Source organism: Dendrobates tinctorius, unplaced genomic scaffold (assembly GCF_039654945.1).
Source record: "Dendrobates tinctorius isolate UK_male_01 unplaced genomic scaffold, ASM3965494v1 ptg000224l, whole genome shotgun sequence".
NCBI classification, from domain to species: Eukaryota; Metazoa; Chordata; class Amphibia; order Anura; family Dendrobatidae; genus Dendrobates; species Dendrobates tinctorius.
In genome coordinates this window covers 3031892-3052301 of record NW_027361891.1, presented here as the reverse complement: position 1 = coordinate 3052301, position 20410 = coordinate 3031892, and the positions used below count along the sequence as shown (strand labels likewise).

The 20410-nt window shown below is 44.1% G+C and overlaps 1 protein-coding gene across 2 annotated transcripts in view; it reads right to left on the bottom strand.

The window, feature by feature from the left end:
* The window catches only part of WIF1 (WNT inhibitory factor 1), a 270043-nt gene that overhangs the window by 63037 nt on the left and 186596 nt on the right, over positions 1-20410 (bottom strand). The gene's annotated exons all lie outside the window — the stretch shown is intronic.

Here is a 20410-nt window from a genome sequence, read left to right as displayed (position 1 = left end):
ATGTAGCCCCCATTTATTATGTTTAGTTTCAACAAGTTTATTGAAAAACATAATTATCTTTTAACATGAAAGACATTGATATCAAAGCAATAAAATCCTCTCGCAGGGGGTGCGTGTGAAAGCATAGAAGGAAAAGTATACAATATCTTCCTTATCATATTCCAAGTTTTGCAAAGCTGTAAAACAACAGTCTCAACACTACTAAATTGGGGTGGGAGGGGAGGGGAGGGAAGGGAGTAAACAGTAAGTGCTGTTATTAAAAACCGAGTCAATGCGGATAAATGTAAGTTTTGTTTCAGGCTTTATATTTATCAGCGACAGTATCTATTTTTATATACTACACCGACAAGCATATCACTCTAGGGAGATCATTGCCATTTTGTGCTTGAATCTAAGGTTCCCAAATACCCCTAAAGGCTTCGAAAGAGTCAGTTCTGATGGCCTCAATTTTTTCATATAACATCATTAGGTCAACCCGCTTCTTCACCTGTAATATTGACAATGTGTTAGTTTTCCATTTGCTGGCTATGTGATTCCTAGCTGCCATGGCGATAAAATCAATGAGACAGCACGTTTTGCTATTAACATGAGTTGGTCTGTCCCCTAGGAGTAATACTGTCGGTGTTAGTGTTAACTTCGTATTCAAAGTAGTATTGATAAGTTTTATGACGTCTTTCCAGAGGGATTTTACTATGGGGCATGTCCACCATATGTGAAGTGTATCCCCATTGTCAGCGCAACCCCTAAAACAGTTACCGGGAACCGTGTGGTAAACATTATGTAGGAAACTGGGGACATAACGTCTCAGTGAGTGATACCTGGTTACTACCCTTAACTATATTTTCATAACATTTGTACCATCTTTGAGGTGTAAGGGAGATTTGTAAGTTTTCCTCCCATTGTTCCATGACCTTCATTTTCAAACATTCCCCAGGTTGCTGAAATACAGAGTAAAGATATGATATAAGACCAATTCCCAATGGATCGTATAAGCATTTTAATTCGTAGGATGTAGGTTTAGGGTCCGATAAGTTTACAGTTAATTTTTGTAGAAAATGAAAAATTTGTTCTAGTCTAAAAAATTCAGACCCTGGTACCTGGAACTTTGTAATGAAATCTTGTTTTGGCATTAGCTTAAAGTGGGTTGATAAGTTTTGTAGCTTAGTTAAATTGTTTTGTTTCCACCATGCGTGATTTCTTGACACTACTCCTGGTGCAAACATGGGGTTGTTGAACAAATTCAAAAGAGGGGAAGGTTGGGACTGCAATGAAAATTGGAATCTGTTAGTTCTCCATACCCGTAGTGAGTGGGAGGTGTATGGCGAGTGCATATCTAAATCTTTTGGCAGAGGACCTGTAGCCCACATCAAGCTTTCTAAAGAATAACGTGCTATGTGCGAGTTTTCTATTGATATCCAAGTGGGTGCCTGTTGTTGAGCATTTACCGCTGCTAGTTGAGCGATTTGGGCCGCTTTATAATAAAGAGCAAAGTTCGGCAGCGAGAGTCCACCATGTCTTTTATGTTTAAACAAGGTATTCTGAGAAATGCAAGATTTTTTATTATTCAAAACAAAGCGCAGCATTTGTGAATGTATCATTTTCAATGCCATTTGAGGTATCGGGATAGGCAGGGATCGAAATAAATACAAAAATTGAGGTAGTATAACCATTTTCACTGAATGGATCCTTCCCAAAAAGGAAAGGGATGGGGTGGACCACTTTGTGAGAGTTTGCGGTAACTTATGGAGAAGAGGAGCGTACTTATATTTAATTAGGGTGGATTTGGACGTTGTAAGTTTAATCCCTAAGTAGGTGATATGATGTTTTGCATGACGGAAGTGAAAATTATTTAATATAGATGATTGCTCTGTTGATGGGGTATTCAAAAACATAATCTCTGATTTATCCATGTTAACCTTGAGTCCAGATATCTCCTCAAAATGGTTAAGTGTTCTTATAAGGTTGGGTAGTGATACATGAGGGTTTTTTAGGGTTAGGAGAAGGTCGTTAGCGAAGAGGCTAACCTTGAATTCTTGTTTGCCCATCTTTTGGCCCGCTATGTTGGGGTGCAAACGGATCTTTTGAGCCAATGGCTCCATCACCATAGCAAACAGGGCCGGTGACAGAGGGAACCCCTGTCTGGTGCCTCTGCCAATAATTATTGGTTCGGGGATAGTCGAGGGTAGTTTCAAATAAGCTACTGGGTTATTATAAAGGAGTTTAAGCAAGTTTATTAATTGTTGTGAAAACCCCATTTTATACAATATGTGGAACATATAGGGCCAGACGACGGTATCAAAAGCCTTTTCTATATCTAAGGCTAACAAAATCAGGTGGGATTTTTGTTTATTAGCGCTATGAATAAGATTTAAATTTCTATGAATATTGTCTGGGGCCTGTCTTGTTGGGATAAATCCGACTTGGTCTTTGTGAATAAGACTGGGTAAATATTTATTGATTCTATTTGCAATGATGGCCGAGATTATTTTAAGGTCTAGATTTAATAAAGAGATAGGCCTGTAGTTCTTGGTAAGTAGAGGGTCCCTCTGCTGCTTTGGAATAACTGTAATATGTGCAGTATAGAATTCTGGTGGCATTGATTGTCCTGTTAACATGCTATTACAGTATGCTTGGATATGTTTAGACAGTACTGCAGAAAATGTTTTATAGTATAGCGCCGTTAACCCATCAGGGCCTGGAGCCTTTCCAGCTTTTAAGTGCTTGATAATGGAAGCTATTTCTTCCTCTGAGATAGGGGAGTGCAGTGACGCAGCACAAGTCGAAGTTAAAGAAGGTAGGGGTATGTTGGATAGAAAGTCATCTAGTTTGGGCAATGAGAAGTTCCCATTGTCAGTGTATAACTTTTGATAATAATTTTGGAATGTCTTGTAGATTCTGTTCGGGTTAAACGTGGTATGGGACTGCTCGTCTTTTATAGAAAAGACTGAGTTTAACCTCTCTGTTTGCTTCAATTTTCTCGCAAGCATTCGATCCATTTTATTGGAGACCCTGTAAAATGTCGCTTGAGTCCACCGTATTGCCCTTTCAGTACGGGTAGTTAGTAGGGTGTTCAGTTGTAGTTTTACATCATATATTCGTTTAGTTAGGTATAGTGAGGGGCATGATTGGCTAGCGATTTCTAATTTAAGAAGCTCATTTTCGAGTGACACTCTGAGACGGTCTCTCTTTTTTTGGGAGGCTAGCCTGATAAGAATGCCCGTGATATATTTTTTATGGGCCATCCAAACGTTACCCACAGAGACGTCAGAGGTAGTGTTTGAAAGAAAAAAGGTTTTGAGTTCACAATCAACTAGTGATCTTATCTGGGGGTCCGCTAGTAAGGACTCATTCAGCCTCCATCTATATAGTCGTGAGGTTACTATGTCAAATTTAAACACAGAAAGCACACCATCATGGTCAGACCATGAAGAAGGGATGTGTCTAGAGTATAGCAGTGAAAGTATATTCTCTGAGTTAGTAAGAATCCAATCTATCCTGGAATACGACCGATGGACTCTAGAGAAGTAGGTGTACCCTCTTTTTTGTCGGTGATTTTCCCTCCATGAATCCACCAAATGATGGGTATGGAAAATATTTTTAAGCACAGTTTTTTCCCTTTGCGGTATGTCAGATCTCTTATTATTGGAGCTATCAAGTGCCTCATCCATGGTCAGATTGAAATCGCCCCCCCCCAAATAATATTGTCATATTGGATAGAGTTTAGTAATCTTGCAACTAATTTAATGGTCTTCATTTGTAAGGTAGGGGGTGCATAACAACTGATAAAACAAACTCGTGTCTCCTGCACCTTGCCCCAAAGAATTATATCTGCCTTCTGTATCTCTAATTATGCCCTCCTGAATAAATGGAAAAGAATTGTGGAATAGAATGGCGACTCCTCTGGTTTTTTTATCCTGCGAAGCTAAAAAGAACCTTGAATAAAGCCTATGGAAGAATCTGGGGGATGAAGTATTAGAAAAATGAGTCTCCTGTAAAATATCACATCAGGGGAATGTTTTTAATAATCAATAAACGCACGCTTCCTTTTTATCGGGGAGTTGAATCCCCTAACATTGTGTGATAATGTTTTAAACATTTAAATTGCGTGGGGAAGTTCTGATATACATATAACTAAGTCCCCCAGAGTGACAAAATGCATAGCGTGTTGTTCCGCATCTTCTATCAAATCATCTAAACTTTCAAAACTTTTCAGCACTGTTATAGGGTAAGGGAAGACACCAAGGATAAAAGGGAAAATACAACAAAGTAGAAAACGGTTACAACCAATAACCAATATGTGGGGTAAAGCATGTCGGTCCAATATTAGTAGGACCTGAAACAGCAATATCCCAAGGTGGAGTGGCATGGCTACTCCAAGGGAACAGCACTCCTTTACAAAAAGAAAATTACGTATTTTAGAACTTTCTAAAAAGAATGTAAAGTGGCAGCACCATTGGAGCAGCATCTTTAACTGATCTGTGGATCAAACTTAACATAAGCTTTGACAAAGGCCTCAGATGGTGAATCAGGTATTATTCTGTGACCTGTTGGGCCTCGCACGGCGGATTTCAGTCCAGTCTCTACGGGGTGTCTGTCTTTGCGGCGCTGCTCCTGGGTCCAGTATTGTGATTCCTGCTTTTTCTAGTGCCCTTTTGCCTTCTTCTTGATTTTTTGGCGAGTAGACGGTGTTACTGTGAGAGAAGATTAGTGTGTGTGGGAATCCCCATCTATATTTAATATTCACCTTGATTAAAACCATTGTCACATCTTTCATATCTCTTCTCCTCAGCAAGGTTGCTGGGCATATGTCTGGGAACAAGGAAACAGTATCTGGGACCTCTGGTAGTTTTTGCATTTTACGAGCTGCAGCCAAGATCAGATCCCTAGATTCTTCATAGTGCATTTTAAGGATAATGTCCCTAGGCGAGGCGTCCGGTTTGGGTCCCCCCAACGCTCTGTGAATTCTGGTTATTCATAAGGTAGCAGGGTCTGCCTGAGGTAGGAGAGCACCGAATAGGCCCACGGCAACTTCCATTAAGTTAGTATTGCTTTCTGGTAGTCCCTTAATTCTAATGTTTGCCCTTCGTGAGCGGTTTTCCAGGTCTTCACACTTAAGCTCTAGGAACTCAACTCTAGCGTCTTGCTCCTTTAGTTGTTCTCTGTCGGACTCCATAGCATCAGCAGTATCATACATTCTTTTCTCTAGATCATTGGTTCTTTGAGCAATATCCTGGATTTGTTGGGTAAAATTATCTACTGCCGTTGAGAGTTCAGCTCTGAACGTCTTCTGAATGGTGGTCAGTAAGTCCTCCATTGTCATAGGAATCATAGTTGTAGAGCAGGTCGGGTCATTATGTTGGGGTTTCTGAGGGAGACTCTTAGAACTCAAAGTCGATAGTGGCGCCGACATGGCGTGGCTTGTCGATTTAGCCTTCTGGGACAATAAATGTGTGATCGATCGAGTATTGACTTCTGATGCCATGGCTTTTTTGGGACGCATCGCCTATAAATCTCCGATGTGCTGCCTTTCAAATCATGGAGTTTAATTATTCATTTGAGTGCATGTTTGCGCCCGTAGCGGCAAACCTAATGTTCCAAAATCATAGTCCATCAGGGCTGCCCATGCCCTCCGTGTTGAATTACTTCAGGTTATGGGATAAATTGTGATGTCCACAACTATGTATCTGTTTGTTTCTGATTTGGACTTATATAGCTCTGTAGCTATGCTCACATATATATCCCGTGGAGCCGTGACCACCTCACAGGTATTAGATATATTTGGTTTCTTCTATATAGGGAGCTGGGGGCACAATGTTTGTGCAGTAGCGCCTAGTGGTCAGCAGGTGGAGTCCCACTCTCTCACAAGAACCACGAGGAAGCAATGAATACAGCACCCCTTCGTAGATTTCTAGTTCCTCTGGTCGGCTGCAAATAGATCAAGGAGTAGTCCCCTAATCCTGGGAGTTAGTCAGAGCCCATGATATGGTGGTTCTATAGGACCTTTGTTATAACGAAATAGGTCCTGTCAGAAAGACGTAATGTGTCTCTTGCAGTGTGCTCACAGACCAGGTTACTCTCCTGTGCTCCCTTGTCCCCCAATAAGACGTCCACCCCCGGATACCGGGATCCCTGGTGCCCCCTCTTATGTTGCCTCCTCCGGGCTATAATCACGCCTCTCACTGCCAGCGCTGCTGTCTGGCCGTCCTTTTCAGGCCGCTGCCTCACTAGCGGTGCAGGCTGCGGGCACTGCCGCGCTCTTTCCCGGTCTCACCAGGCGGCTCCACACACAGTCTCCCCGCGGTCCAGTCAGTGGGCGAGGTAGGGCAGGCGTCCTCGGTCCTCCCCTCTCAGCACTCCCAGCACAGGAGGGAAATTCCCAGCCTCCAAAGCTAGCGTTCGGTCCGGTGCACCTCCAGCAGGCCTCAGGCTCACAGGTAGGCCGCAGGCGTCCGCCCCGCTTCACGGGTCTAAATGCAGCCGCAACGGGCGGAAATCACCCTGCAGGTCTCCTCCAGATTACCGCAGCCTCGGGTGAAAGTGGATTGAGTACAAGGGGCTGAGGATTATTCGAAAAATAGATAAGGCGAGAGGAGCTCTAATCCACACGTCTTGCTCCTTCGGTGGTTGGCCACGCTCCCCCCTTTTATTATGCTTAATGTCAACTTCATCAATCCTACTATGACCAACATAGGAGGGAAATTCAGTAGAGGCTTAAAAATGGGTTCACAGCACTGTGCAAATGGCCCTCTATGTATCTGCAAAAACTTAATTTTTTGTCTGCAGTTATATATTTGCGTGTGTAAGTAGAAAATTCTTTGGATTGAATAATATCTCAAATTTAGCATTGTCATTCATGTATGTTTTTAATACTTTAGATTGGACGCCAGGTGGTTCCTATTCAGAGCAGACATCTAATATGTCTGGCTTGACTAGCATTTCTGAGGGCAGTGCCAATGCAGTAACAGAAGGCAGTAGTGAAGCTACCTCTATGGCTGAACAAATTTATGATCCTTATTGGGGAGTATTCATGGATACCACATGTGCTAAAACTGGAACCACTAATCACACCACATAACTGGTCAACAACTGTGCAGACCACAGCTACCGTGTCAACCACTGTTCCAGCTACAGCTCTATGCTCACCAAGTGATCTTAAGAGAGGCCAGAAAGTAAGGACACTCTCTCTGCTGCAGTCCTGATAGACAGTCAGTTTCTGCAATAACTCAGTAGATTTGTAGATGAAGATGGTGATAATATTGTTGCTCACAGTCTGGGTCTTTGTTTTTAGCATTTTCCTGAAAATGTATGTACTCTCATGCATTCATGTACTTTAACAGGAATATATGCTGGATCACCACCCAATGATCCATCAGAATATTTTACAGCTCTTGAGAGATGGTGATTAATAGGTCCCTTCACAAAATAGATAAGAAAAAAGCCAGCTCACTGTTCAACAATTGGTGTCCGGAACTCCGTCCTGATGAGACGTGATCACATGAAAAATGAAAGGAAACGTTCCAGCTCCATGAAGTAAAAAATTCATTCTTGTTAATTCCATAATGTCCATCTCGGACATCACAAGGCACAGGAGGACAGGCAACGCGGTTCGACCGCTGTTGCGGTCTTTATCAAAGCTAGATATCACATACACTCCCTGCATTAAATGGGTATCAAACACCAATAGAATTGCGTGAATTTAACATGTGATCCAACATGTGGTCCTAACATCACCACATAAATATAATAGCGCACAATTAAAAACATGTGATCAAAAGGTCCTAACATCACCACATAAATATAATAGCGCACAATTAAAAACAATATAATAGAATACAGAAAAAACAGACAATATTAAATAACAATAATCACTTGGATAGTGGAAAAAACTTTGATTAATAGTGTTTAATGATTACAACAATTGTAACACATTTTTTATAAAAGATTTTATTAACTGTAATAGCAAATGTGTAATTTATAAAATTGACTGTGATGCATGTAAAAAATCCTATATTGGGTGCACTACTAGAAAACTAAAACACGCATTAATGAGCACCTTTATGATATCTCCAATGTTTTAGGTGGTAATCGCAACATATCATCAGCAGCCAGACATTTTATTGACAACCATTCACACAGTATTGCAACTTTAAAAGTGACAGGTCTTGAAAAAGTTAAAAGACCCTTGCGTGGCGGTGACATCAGGAGAACCTTGCTTACCCGTGAGGCGTATTGGATCTTTAATCTTGGAACGAGATTTCCAGATGGACTGAACAAGAAAAACGAAATTATGTTTCACTACTAATCAAAGTTTTTTCACTATCCAAGTGATTATTGTTATTTAATATTGTCTGTTTTTCATTATTCATTCATTCATTCTTTCATTTTTCATTAATTGGTCACACCAGTATTCAGCCTGCTATTCCTCAACCTCCTCTATTTCCAGCTATTCCTATGCCTATTATGCCCCTCCCCTCAGGCTGAGTCAGTCCTTCATATAATAGTAGGTCATTCCTTTTTACAGAGTCAGGATTGGCCTACCTACTCCACACATCAAAATCATTCAGCATATCATGCAATCTACCCCTCAGCCATCAAAGTCAGACTACAGTACATGCAAACACCAAGGGCGGCATTCCAGGTTCTCCATCCACTCATAATGGTTTTTATAATTTGTAAAATTGAATTATAAAACAATGAATTTTCATTTTATTTTTAAAACCTTTGTCTACATTAGAAAGTTGTCAATTTCAGGAATTGTTGCTTTTGAGGATGAAATTCCAGTACTGCTTCTGTTCAGTCTTATTGTACAATCTCATGGTATGCATTTTGACATACAGCATAAACCTTCTCTGTCAAAATAAGCAGATTGTTCTCTGCCGTCTAACTGTTTTATTGGTCAACAGTTTGATGTATATGTATCGTAATATATCTGTTTGGTAAAATTATAAAAATACAAATAACAGTATTGAGTCAAGAATATCACATAACAATGACATTTACAATTAACAGTGAAAGCACACAGCAAGATGGCGCTTCTACATGTGAACACATGACTTAGTAACAATCACTTTCTGATTTAACAACAGTTCTGAATACACAATATTACAGAACAGAGATAGTTTCCTTACTAAATATACATTATCCAGGATAATGGAGTTTTAGTAACATAATGCAGAACAAAGTTTTACACAACTGTCCTGCTAGACTGATTCTTACAAAATGACTGCTTCACCAGGACCTTCTTACCGAAATGCACTAGTTTCTCCCACAATGCAATTTACAGCTTAACAGAAAACAACTTGTAATACAATTAAACGTCACCAGGTGGTGCTATTGCCACATTAGACATCATTAACAGAGTATTACAGCTTATTATATTGATAAAAGTAATTTTAACCTTGTCTTTTGCCCTAATGGGCAGAACAGTTTGTAACATTTTTCTGAGATTTATGACAATTATTTCATAAGTAAAAAATATTATGCTTTAGTATAAAATTATTTTTCAAGAAATGTAAAATTAATGTTCACATTTTTGGGAAGTGTAAAAAATCTTTAACGGTAACCTGTCACGTGAAAAAATGCTATTAACCTGCAGATGTGGGGTTAATCTGCAGGTTAATAGCATTCTGAACCTGCCTGGTGCCTGCACTTAGAGCTTCACTACCAGGAAGAAATTAACTTTATTCCTCCCAGCAGTGTTCGACCTTCAGTCATAGGAGTGGTGCCGGAATTAGGTGAGTCACTGCTACAGAGATCTGCAACTGTAACGAGACTGACTGACAGGTGGCCCTAATGCGGAGCAGACCCATGTGTACAAGTTGTTCGGAGTGGAGCCGCGCGTGTGTGAGGTGTACAGAGCGGAGCCGAGCGTGTTCGGGTTGTACTGAGTGGAGCTGTGTGTGTATGGGGCGTACAAAACGGAGCCCTGTGTGTATGGAGCTGAGCTGTGTGTGTATGGAGCGGAGCAGAGCCGTGTGTGTATGTAGCGGAGTTGCGTGTGTATGGAGTGGAGTCGTGTGTGTATGGAGCGGGACCGCGTGTGTGCGAGGTGTGCGGAGCAAAGCTGCATGTGTACAAGGTTTACGGAGTGGAGCCATGTGTGTACTAAGTGGAGCCGTGTGTGTGCGAGGTGTACAGAGCGGAGCAGCGTATGTACGGGGTGTACGGAGCGGAGCCGCGTGTGTACGGAGCAGAGCTGCGTGTGTACAGATTGGAGCCGCGTTACTGAGTGGAGCCATGTGTGTACAAGGTGTGCAGAGCGTGGCCACGTGTGTACAAGGTGTACGGAGCAGAGACGCATGTGTACGAGGTTCACGGAGTGGAGCCATGTGTGTAGTAAGTGGAGCCGTGTGTGTGCGAGGTGTACAGAGTGGAGCAGAGTGTGTACGGGGTGTACGGAGCGGAGCCACGTGTGTACGGAGTGGAGCTGCGTGTGTACAGAGTGGAGCCGCATGTGTATGGAGCGGAGCCGCGTGTGTGCGAGGTGTATGGAGCAAAGCCGCATGTGTACAAGGTTTACGGAGTGGAGCTGTGTATGTACAAGGAGTACAGAGCGTGGCCACGTGTGTAAAAAGTGTACAGAGCAGAGACGCATGTGTACGAGGTTTACGGAGTGGAGCCATGTGTGTACTGAGTGGAGCCGTGTGTTTGCGAGGTGTACAGAGTGGAGCCACGTGTTTACGGAGCAGAGCCGCGTGTGTAAGGGTTGTACGGAGCCCTGTGTGTACGAAGTGTACGGAGCTGAGCCGTGTGTGTGGAGTAAAGCTGTGTGTGTATGGAGTGGAGCAGAGCAATGTGTGTACGGAGTGGAGCCACGTGTGTATGGAGTGGAACAACGTGTGTACGAGGTGTATGGAGCAAAGCCGCATGTGTACAAGGTTTACGGAGTGGAGCCATGTGTGTACAAAGTATACAGAGCGTGGCCACGTGTGTAAAAGGTGTACGAGCAGAGCCGCATGTATACGAGGTTTATGGAGAGGAGCCGTGTGTACTGAGTGGAGCCGTGTGTGTGTGCGAGGCATAAAAAGCGGAACCGTGTGTGTATGAGGTGTGCGGAGCTAAACGTGTACAAGGTGTATGGTGGGGAGCATCCATACCTTCCAGCGGGACAGTCCCGATTTTGAGAGAGAGTCTGCACCTCTGCCCCGGCCGGGAGCTTACTTTTCCCACGGACACAGGAGTACATGGCGGAGCCCCGAGGAGCACTTTAAAATTCGCACATGACATTCCACCGGAAGTGACGTACTAGAAGCTGACCGGAAATTAGGGAATTTCGGGAGAAGATTGTGACGGAACCATGGAGGCACTTCAGGGAATGCTTCAGATCCATCACCGTGTCCTCCGACAGCACGGACAGCAGGATAGCCTTGGACTCGGGGATGCCGCCCATGTGAGCGGATCATGATATGTCCTGCATCGGGAGGCTCAGGTGGGCACTACAGTGGGAGCCGGGCTGCTACTGTCATGGTCACGAGTGACTGGACACACCGTCTCCAGCAGGGCGAATTTATATGACACGCGTGACTGGATACACCGCCTCCAGCAGGGCGAATTTAAATAATAGAATGTGCAGCCGGATACACCGCCTCCAGCAGGCGAATTTCAGTAGTACATGTATGTCTGGCTACACCGCCTCCAGCCGGGCGAATTTCAGAATAAAGGGGAAAACCAGGAAAACAATTACAATGGTGGCCCTGTGATAGGGAACGGGGACGTGGAGACCTCCTGCACTCCCCTGAGTCAGTGTCTCTACACTCCTACCGATCCCTAGGCCGGTTCCACACCAGGCGGTGATCAGAATACCTGAAATCCCTAGCTCGCCCTGAACCAATCCCTTACTAGTGAAGTGGACGGTGCAGAAACTAATCCCACCACTGCACCAAAACACACATTGAGGAAAGTGACAAACAGGGAAACACCACTTAGCTTTGCTCTGTTGCTAATGCTCCCAGCAACAGAGTCCAACGCCTGAGTGCAGCTTTACAGCAACAGAGTCCAACATCCGAGTGCAGCTTTCCAGCAACAGAGTCCAGCATCTGAGTGCAGCTTTACAGCAACAGAGTCCAACATCCGAGTGCAGCTTTCCAGCAACAGAATCCAGCATCTGAGTGCAGCTTTCCAGCAACAGAGTCCAACATCTGAGTGCAGCTCTCTTCCAGCAACAGAGTCCAGCATCTGAGTGCAGCTCTCTTCCATAGCTACTACTCCACCAAGATTTGCAAGAAGTCCTCGCTGACCCCATAGCTGCCACTCCATCAAGCTTTGCAAGAACTCCACACTGACACCATAGCTGCCACTCCTCCAAGCTTTGCAAGAACTCCTCGCTGACACCATTGCTGCCACTCCAGGATTCTGACTGAGCTGCCCGGGAGTCTTCTCAAGTTCCTTCCTACACCAAGGATGGTTGGAAAAGACCAATATTACCAACAGTGAGTGAAACAACCTGCTACACCTTTATAGGCAGGACCCAAGGAATCACACCTGCTTCATTATCATGTGCAATAACGCTCACCACCAACGGGGGCAAACTAGAACAAAAGACACCACTGTGTAATAACCCTAATGGCCAATGGGGCAAAACCAACTCCCAGCAACCAGCTCAAAGGAAAAAAAAGGTTACTTATTCAAAAGTCTGTCATATCAAACCTGGATCATGACAGTACTCTCCCTCAATGAGGGGCCTCTGGACCCTCAAGACCGCTCCTCATCAGGGAACAACCTACAGAGGGGACGCCCAGATCCAGAGTTCACCTCTGCAACTACCTGCACCTCAGGTTAATGACAAATGGGCACCACTGGTATTGGCAATGTATGTTCTGGCAGCGTTGCACATCCCCAGAGCATCGTCCTGGGGAGCGAGTTATGTATGAGTATGTTTGGAGGTAAAACAAGCTGACAAGACTCCGCACACACTTCCACTGGATGTTATTTGGTGGACACCCATACACGCTCGTTCACACACAGGTCCGGACCAGAACGTTTATTGTCACACATTTGTTTGTCAAAATAGGGTGAACTCTTTCTGGAACTGACAACAGAGGCGTCCCCCTGTGTCACCACACTCACACCCCCGCTATTCACCAAGAGAAACATCATCCTCCAACCCTCCTACTATGAGGCCTGCGCCTCTCTGGGTTGGCTAATAGCGAGGGTTGAGACTCGCCCCTACTCCCTGGCAGCACCCCTGCAACCACAACTGGAGGAGAAGGGGATGGGGATATGGAGGACATATACACTCCCTGGTCGCCTTCCTCCACACGACCAGGAGGGGGCGGCTTCTTCGGTGGTATGGAAGGTTTGGCGTGAGCCCCGCGGACTATAACACAAATCTGCCCACCACAGGGACGTACCCCTTTCTCCTTGGGCAATACCAGGCAGCACCATGGGGACACCCACTCCTCCCACCTGCCTGGGTGCGTCCGCGTGCATGAGCAAGTCCCGCTCACTAGCAAGGACTCTGGGGGCTTCTTTGCCAGAGCCGCAATTTGATTTTCTGGGTGAGCCAGAGGGAAGGCCCCAGACCCTGATAACTGCTGCTGGAACTGCTTCAACACACCATGCAGCTCCTCACTCACCTCAGTGAGGCCCAGCAGCAATTACTCACTGGCCTGAACCTGGCCAAAGGCCTACCAAAAAAAAATGTATGGTTGGTAATAATGTCATGGTCACGAGTGACTGGACACAGCGCCTCCAGCAGGGCGAATTTATATGACACGCGTGACCCTGCATACACCGCCTCCAGCAGGGCAAATTTAAATAATAGAATGTGTAGCCGGATACACCGCCTCCAGCAGGCGAATTTCAGTAGTACACGTATGTCTGGATACACCACCTCCAGCCGGGCGAATTTCAGAATAAAGGGGAAAACCAGGAAAACAATTACAATGGTGGCCCTGCGATAGGGAACGGAGACGTGGAGACCTCCTGCACTCCCCCGAGTCAGCGTCTCTACACTCCTACCGATCCCTAGGCCGGTTCCGCACCGGGCGCCGATCAGGATACCTGAAATCCCTAGCTCGCCCTGAACCAATCCCTTACTAGTGAAGTGGATGGTGCAGAAACTAATCCCACCACTGCACTAAAACACACATTGAGGAAAGTGACAAACAGGGAAACACCACTTAGCTTTGCTCTGTTGCTAATGCTCCCAGCAACAGAGTCCGACACCTGAGTGCATCTTTTCCTCCAACCAAATCCAATACCTAAGTGCAGCTCTCTTCCAGCAACAGAGTCCAGCATCTGAATGCAGCTCTCTTCCATAGCTGCCACTCCACCAAGCTTTGCAAGAACTCCTCGCTGACACCATAGCTGCCACTCCAGGATTCTGACTGAGCTGCCCGGGAGTCTTCTCAAGTTCCTTCCTTCACCAAGGATGGTTAGAAAAGACCAATATTACCAACAGTGAGTGAAACCACCTGCTACACCTTTATAGGCAGGACCCAAGGAATCACACCTGCTTCATTATCATGTGCAATAACGCTCACCACCACCGGGGGCAAAATAGAACAAAAGACACCACTGTGTAATAGCCCTAATGGCCACCGGGGGCAAAACCAACTCCCAGCAACCAGCTCAAAGGAAAAAAAAAGGTTACTTATTCAAAAACCTGTCATATCCAACCTGGATCATGACAGCTATAGTATCTTTATAGAATCTTTCTTTCTCTCTTTCTGTTCATTCTTTCCTCTCTTTCTCTCTCTCTTCTTTCTTTCTCTTTTTTTTCTTTCTCTCCCCTCTTCCTTTATCTCTCTCTCTGTTCTTTCTTTCCCCTCTTTCTTTCTCTCTCTAATCTTTCTCTGTTCTTTCTTTCTCTCTCTCTGTTCTTCCTTTCTCTTTCTGTTCTTTCTTTCTCTAACTGTTCTGTCTTTTCCCTCATTCTTTCTTTCTCATGCTTTGTTCTTTCTTTCCTCTCTTTCTCTCTCTCTGTTCTTTTTCTCTCTGTTCTCTCTTTCTCTGTTCTCTTTCTTCCCCATCTTTCTTTCCCATCTTTCTTTCTCTTTCTCTGTTCTTTCTTTCTTTCTTTCCCCTATTTCTTTCTCTCTCTGTTCTTTCTTTCCCCTCTTTCTTTCTCTGTTTTTTAATTATTTCCCCTCTCTTTCTCTCTCCCTCTCTGTTCTTTGTTTCTCCTCTTTTTTTCTCTGTCTCTATGTTCTTTTTCTTTCTTTTTTCTTTCTCTCTGTTCTTTTGTTCTTTCCCCTCTTTCTTTCTCTTTCTCTGTTATTTCTTTCCCCTCTTTCTCTGTTTTTTTTTGGCTCTGTTCTTTCTTTCTTTCTCTCTGTAATCTTTCTTTCTCTCTCTAATCTTTCTTTCTCTCTATGTTCTTTCTCTCTCTGTTCTTCCTTTCTTTCTCTCTGTTCTTTCTTTCTCTGTTCTCTTTCTTTCCCCACTTTCTTTCTACTCTTTCTTTCTCTCTGTTCTCTCTATCTGTTCTTTCTTTATTTCTCTTTCTTTCTCTCTGTTCTTTCTTTCCCCTCTTTCTTTTTTCTCTCTCTGTTCTTTCTTTCCCCTCTTTCTTTCTCTCCCTTTCTGTTCTTTCTTTCCCCTATCTTTTTTCTCTCTATTCTTTTTATCTGTCCCCTCTTTCTTTTTCTCTCTGTTCTTTCTTTCCCCTTTGTTTCTTTCCCTCTCTGTTGTTTCTTTCCCCTCTTTCTTTCTCTGTTCTTTCTTTCCCCTTTTTCTTTCTCTCTCTGTTCTTTCTTTCTTTCCCCTCTTTCTTTCTCTCTCCCTCTCTGTTCTTTCTTTCCCCTCTTTCTTTTTCTCTCTCGCTGTTCTTTTTTTCTGTCCCCTCTTTCATTCTCTCTCTCTCTCTGTTCTTTTTTTCTGTCCCCTCTTTCTTTCTGTTTCTTTCTTTCTTTCTCTCTCTGTTCTTTCTTTCTTTCCCCTCTTTCTTTCTCTCTCTCTTCTCTTTCTTTCTCTCTCTGTTTTCTTTTTTCTTTCTCTCTGTTCTTTCTTTCTTTTCCTCAGTACCAGTCAGTGTGCCCTTAGTACCGGTAGAATAAGAGGGGTAGGAAACTAGGTGGCACTGGTCACATTGAGCCTTTCATACTTTTTACTGGTGTATAATCATATGCCCTGAGCACCCTCATAAAGTGGGCCAGCCCCAGACAACAGGGTACAAACAAATCACTATTACTATCAGTCCAAGTGGACAATTATACAGTATATATAAAGTTAATGATGTCTCTGTGCCAAGCAGTGCGGAGAATCAGAATACACTGAGGAGACCAGAGCAGCGGGGCATGGTGAGAATTATATGGGGCCCATTATGCTGTATGAAGTAATATACGGTGCCCATTATGCTGTATGAAGTAACATATGGGGGCCATTATGCTGTATGATATGGGTCCCAATATACTGTATAGAGCATTATATGGGGCCCATAATACTGTATGCAGTAATATATGGGGCCCATAATACTGTATGGAGCATTATGTGGGGATAGGGGATGACTTTCTGCTTGTTGTGGATCTGACCGCTGGGACCCCCATGATGCTGGGAAACGTAGCTTTGAAGAGCACCATGTAAATGGAACTGTGGTCAATCATACGCACTGTGTTGCCATTCACATGTGGCTCTTCAAATAACTCCTTTAAGAGAGTGGTGAGGGGACGACAAAGTATAGCAAAAATTCACTGATTGGGCCTGATGAGAGTTACAGTTTGTGGGCTGGTGGGATTTGTGCGTCAGGGCTGCATTTTTTCCCAGTCCGGCCCTGTGCCAGGCCTATTATTGCCATTAATGATCCTTGTTCTGGATACTTCTGTGTTGTTCTTGTATGTGCGTGTGATGGCGCTGACATCCTTGTGTTTGCACACCTTTTTTTTCTATTTATCTAAATCATAATGTCCACTATTGTACTCAGTTCTACAGGATATAAAAATTTACTTTGTGTGCGGGGGGGGCGTCATTTTGCTGTTCGCCTCAGGCAGCAGAGAGGCTAGGTTCACCCCTGTCTGTATTTACTCCACAGTGTGGACTGAACGCAAGATACCAGACTGATAGCACCTCAGAGAGGTTTGCACTGGCAAAGGAATACCAGCTCAGCTAACCACACGAGTGACAAAGAAAAAAAAAACTAACTAATACAACTGTCCACCGAGTGGCTCAAAAATGAGTACCAAGCTCAGCTAGCCGCCATTTAAGCACGTGGGTTTGACTGTGCCCTGTAACTGACCCGTGCTAACCGCACACATGGCCGAGACAGGCGCTAGGCCAAGCCAGTCAGACAGGACCTTGCTCGTGGACCAATCCGGGGCAGCCGCATCACCAGAGCAGCTGACGACTGACCACCAATGACAAGTCGCCAAACGAGTATGCTCAGTAGGGTGATTTCTGGACTTAGTCTCCAGAGCATCTGTTTGCTGCTGCCTATTGCTGGTTACCATAGACTTGGCTGGAAGGCCAGCAGTAACCAAGCAAACAGCACGAGTCTGAGCAAGACACTGAGACTGACGTCTCTGCTGAGCAGCCTCTACTGTGGCCGGAGCAGAATGAGAGACTGCAGAGGCAGACAAGACTTGGGATCTACCCTGTGCAGTGGGAGAATCCCAGCACCTAAGAGTACGTGCACACGCTGCGGAATCCGCTGCGGATTAATCCGCACGGATTTTGCAAAAACCGCAGATAATCCGCAGGTCCAAAGACCTGCGGATTCCGCAGAAAGAATTGACATGCAATTCTTTCTGCGGATTCAAAACCGCAGCAAATCCGCGCGTTTTTTTCCGCAGCGTCGGCACAGCGTTTTTTTTTTTCCCATTCAAATGAATGGTACTGTACACCGCAGCTAAAACTGCTGCGTGTCCGCAGCGGCCAAAACCGCTGCGGAAACGCAGCGGAATCCGCAGCGTGTGCACACAGCCTAAGATGCTGTTTATGTTTTGAAATATTGAGTCTCAGGAATTTCTTTGTCTAACAGGACTTAGAGAAAACATAGGAAAATGAAAGAAAGAAGTGCGAGCCACACTTAGGGTGTAGATGATATTAACTTTAGCTAATTAGATGTATTTATGCTAATGTCAGCACATATATAAAGATAAAAAGTCAATTATATTGCTACAATGTATGTCTAGTGAAAACCTATATAAACACTGACCGATTAAGTAATAAACAGAATTCTGTTCTGTTCTGATACTAACTGTGTGAGTGTGATTCTCTCTACAGTACGGACTTGGATTTTACAATTTAATTTGGAACAGGCACAACGACTCAGAATGTCCCACATTACGTGGCAATGACAAAACTAGAGATGAGCGAATATGTTCAGAAAACGATCGCCAAACATAAATTTAGCATGAGTATGGCACATTTGGATTCGTGATCGGTAACACAAGCATTTTTCTTAAAATCTGGAAAAAGTCGGTAAGATTTCGTAAAAGATAGGATAAAAACCTGTAATTCAAGTGCCGCTTTCAGTGAAATCACAGCGTGACAGATTAGGCCTGTTTCACATTTCCGTTTGTTGCCGTCAGTCAAAATCCATTTTTTGGGCGGATCCGTTTTTTTTCCCATTGACTTGCATTATCGGCGGCTCTTGACGGATGGTCATCCATTGGATCCGTTTTTTGACGGATCCGCCAAAATTTTGGCGCCTGCTGACCAGTGGATGGACAATGAATCGTTTTTGTCTGCGTCAAAATAGCGGATAGCAACGGATCCGCCGCTATCCGCCATTCGTTATAATGGTCGCCTATGGGCGGCGGATCCATTGCCAACCGTTTTTTGGCGGAATCCGGCAACGGATCCACTTTTTGACACTGAGCATGCCCGGAAGAATTTCCTTGTCAGAAATTTAACCCCAAATTCCATTCTGGTGGCAGAAAAATTCTCTTCTCTCTCTCCTTTTTCCCAGACTCATTTTCCTTTAAATTTCAGTCACTAACTTGCTAAAGCGGATCCATCACAAACCGGATCCGGCATCCGTTTGTGCCACAACGGAAACGGATCTGTTTTTTCACAACCTGGCGGATTTTGACTGACGTCAAATAACTGAAATGTGAAACAGGCCTTAGAAAAGAAAAGATAGAATGGTATATTCACATGAAAAGCGCCATGGAATAAATGGAGCTATAATAATACACAAAGAATACATATATATATATATATATATATCGATGTCAGTGACACACACACATTTATATATATATTACATAGATAGATAGTAGAAAAGTCAATAATTCAGCAGCCGTGGTAGTGTAAAATCACAGCAGGAGCCGACAGGATAGAAGAGATGGATTACACACAGTATATACAAATAGAATAGGTAGATATATAGATGTCTTTGTCAAATGCAGTTAGTACAGTGTGTGTGCAAATTACCGTACATGTATTTAATAAAATATTATTTTTCTGAAAAAAATGGCGTGGGCTCCCGCGTAATTTTTGTAACTAGCAGAGGGAAAGACGACGGCTGGGGGCCGATGTTTATAGTCTTGGAAGGGAACTTCCCAGGCTATTAATATCAGCTCACAGCTGCATACGTAGCCTTTACTGGTTATTAAAATAGGGGACCCTAATGATGTAGGGTTCCTCTTTAATAACCAGCAAAGTCTATGCAGACAGCTGTGGGCTGATATTAATAGCCTAGGAAGGGGCCATGGATACTGGCCCCCTTTCCAGGCTAAAAACATCAGCTCTCAGCCTCCCCAGAAAAGGCGCATCTCTAAGATGTTCCAATTCTGGCACTTAGCCTCGCTCTTCTCACTTGCCCCTTTAGCGGTGGCAAGTAGGGTAATAGTTGTTGGGGGGGTTGATGTCACTGTCAGATGATAATTAGTTTTCAACCTGGACGGTGCCAAGATGCGACCATCCAGGCTGAAAACCACTGGTGAATGAACAGCTGCGAGCGCAGCCTCAGTGACTAGCGGTGACTTCACTGAGGCTCCATTCCCAGCCTGGATGAACTGCAGTGACCTCAGTGAGATTGCCGATAGTACCATGAGAAAGTCGCACGGTGCAGAGGCGAGTTTACCGCAGTGAAACTCTCCCAGTGAACTCGCCTCTGCACCGTATGACTTTCTCACGGTACTGGCGATGTCATTGTGGTTCATCCCGGCTGGGAACGGAGCCTCAGTGATGTCATCGCTAGTCACTGACACTACACTCGCAGCTGTTCATTCACCAGTGGTTTTTAGCCTGGCAGTTGCATCTTGGCACTGTCCAGGTTGAAAACTAATTATCCCCCAGACATGGATTATGGCGTGGGACAAAACGACAGACAGGTATGGTATATTGTTGTTTTTTATTTTTGGTTTATTACAGAAAAACTAAGGCTTCGGTGAAATAAGGCAAGGTCGTAAGTATGGTTTAATTGAGATTATTAAATGAGTCTGTGTCATTATTTCAATTAAAGGACTTTATTCTGGCTGTGTATTTATTTACCATATAACTATAGGATTAGTAATGGATAGGTGTC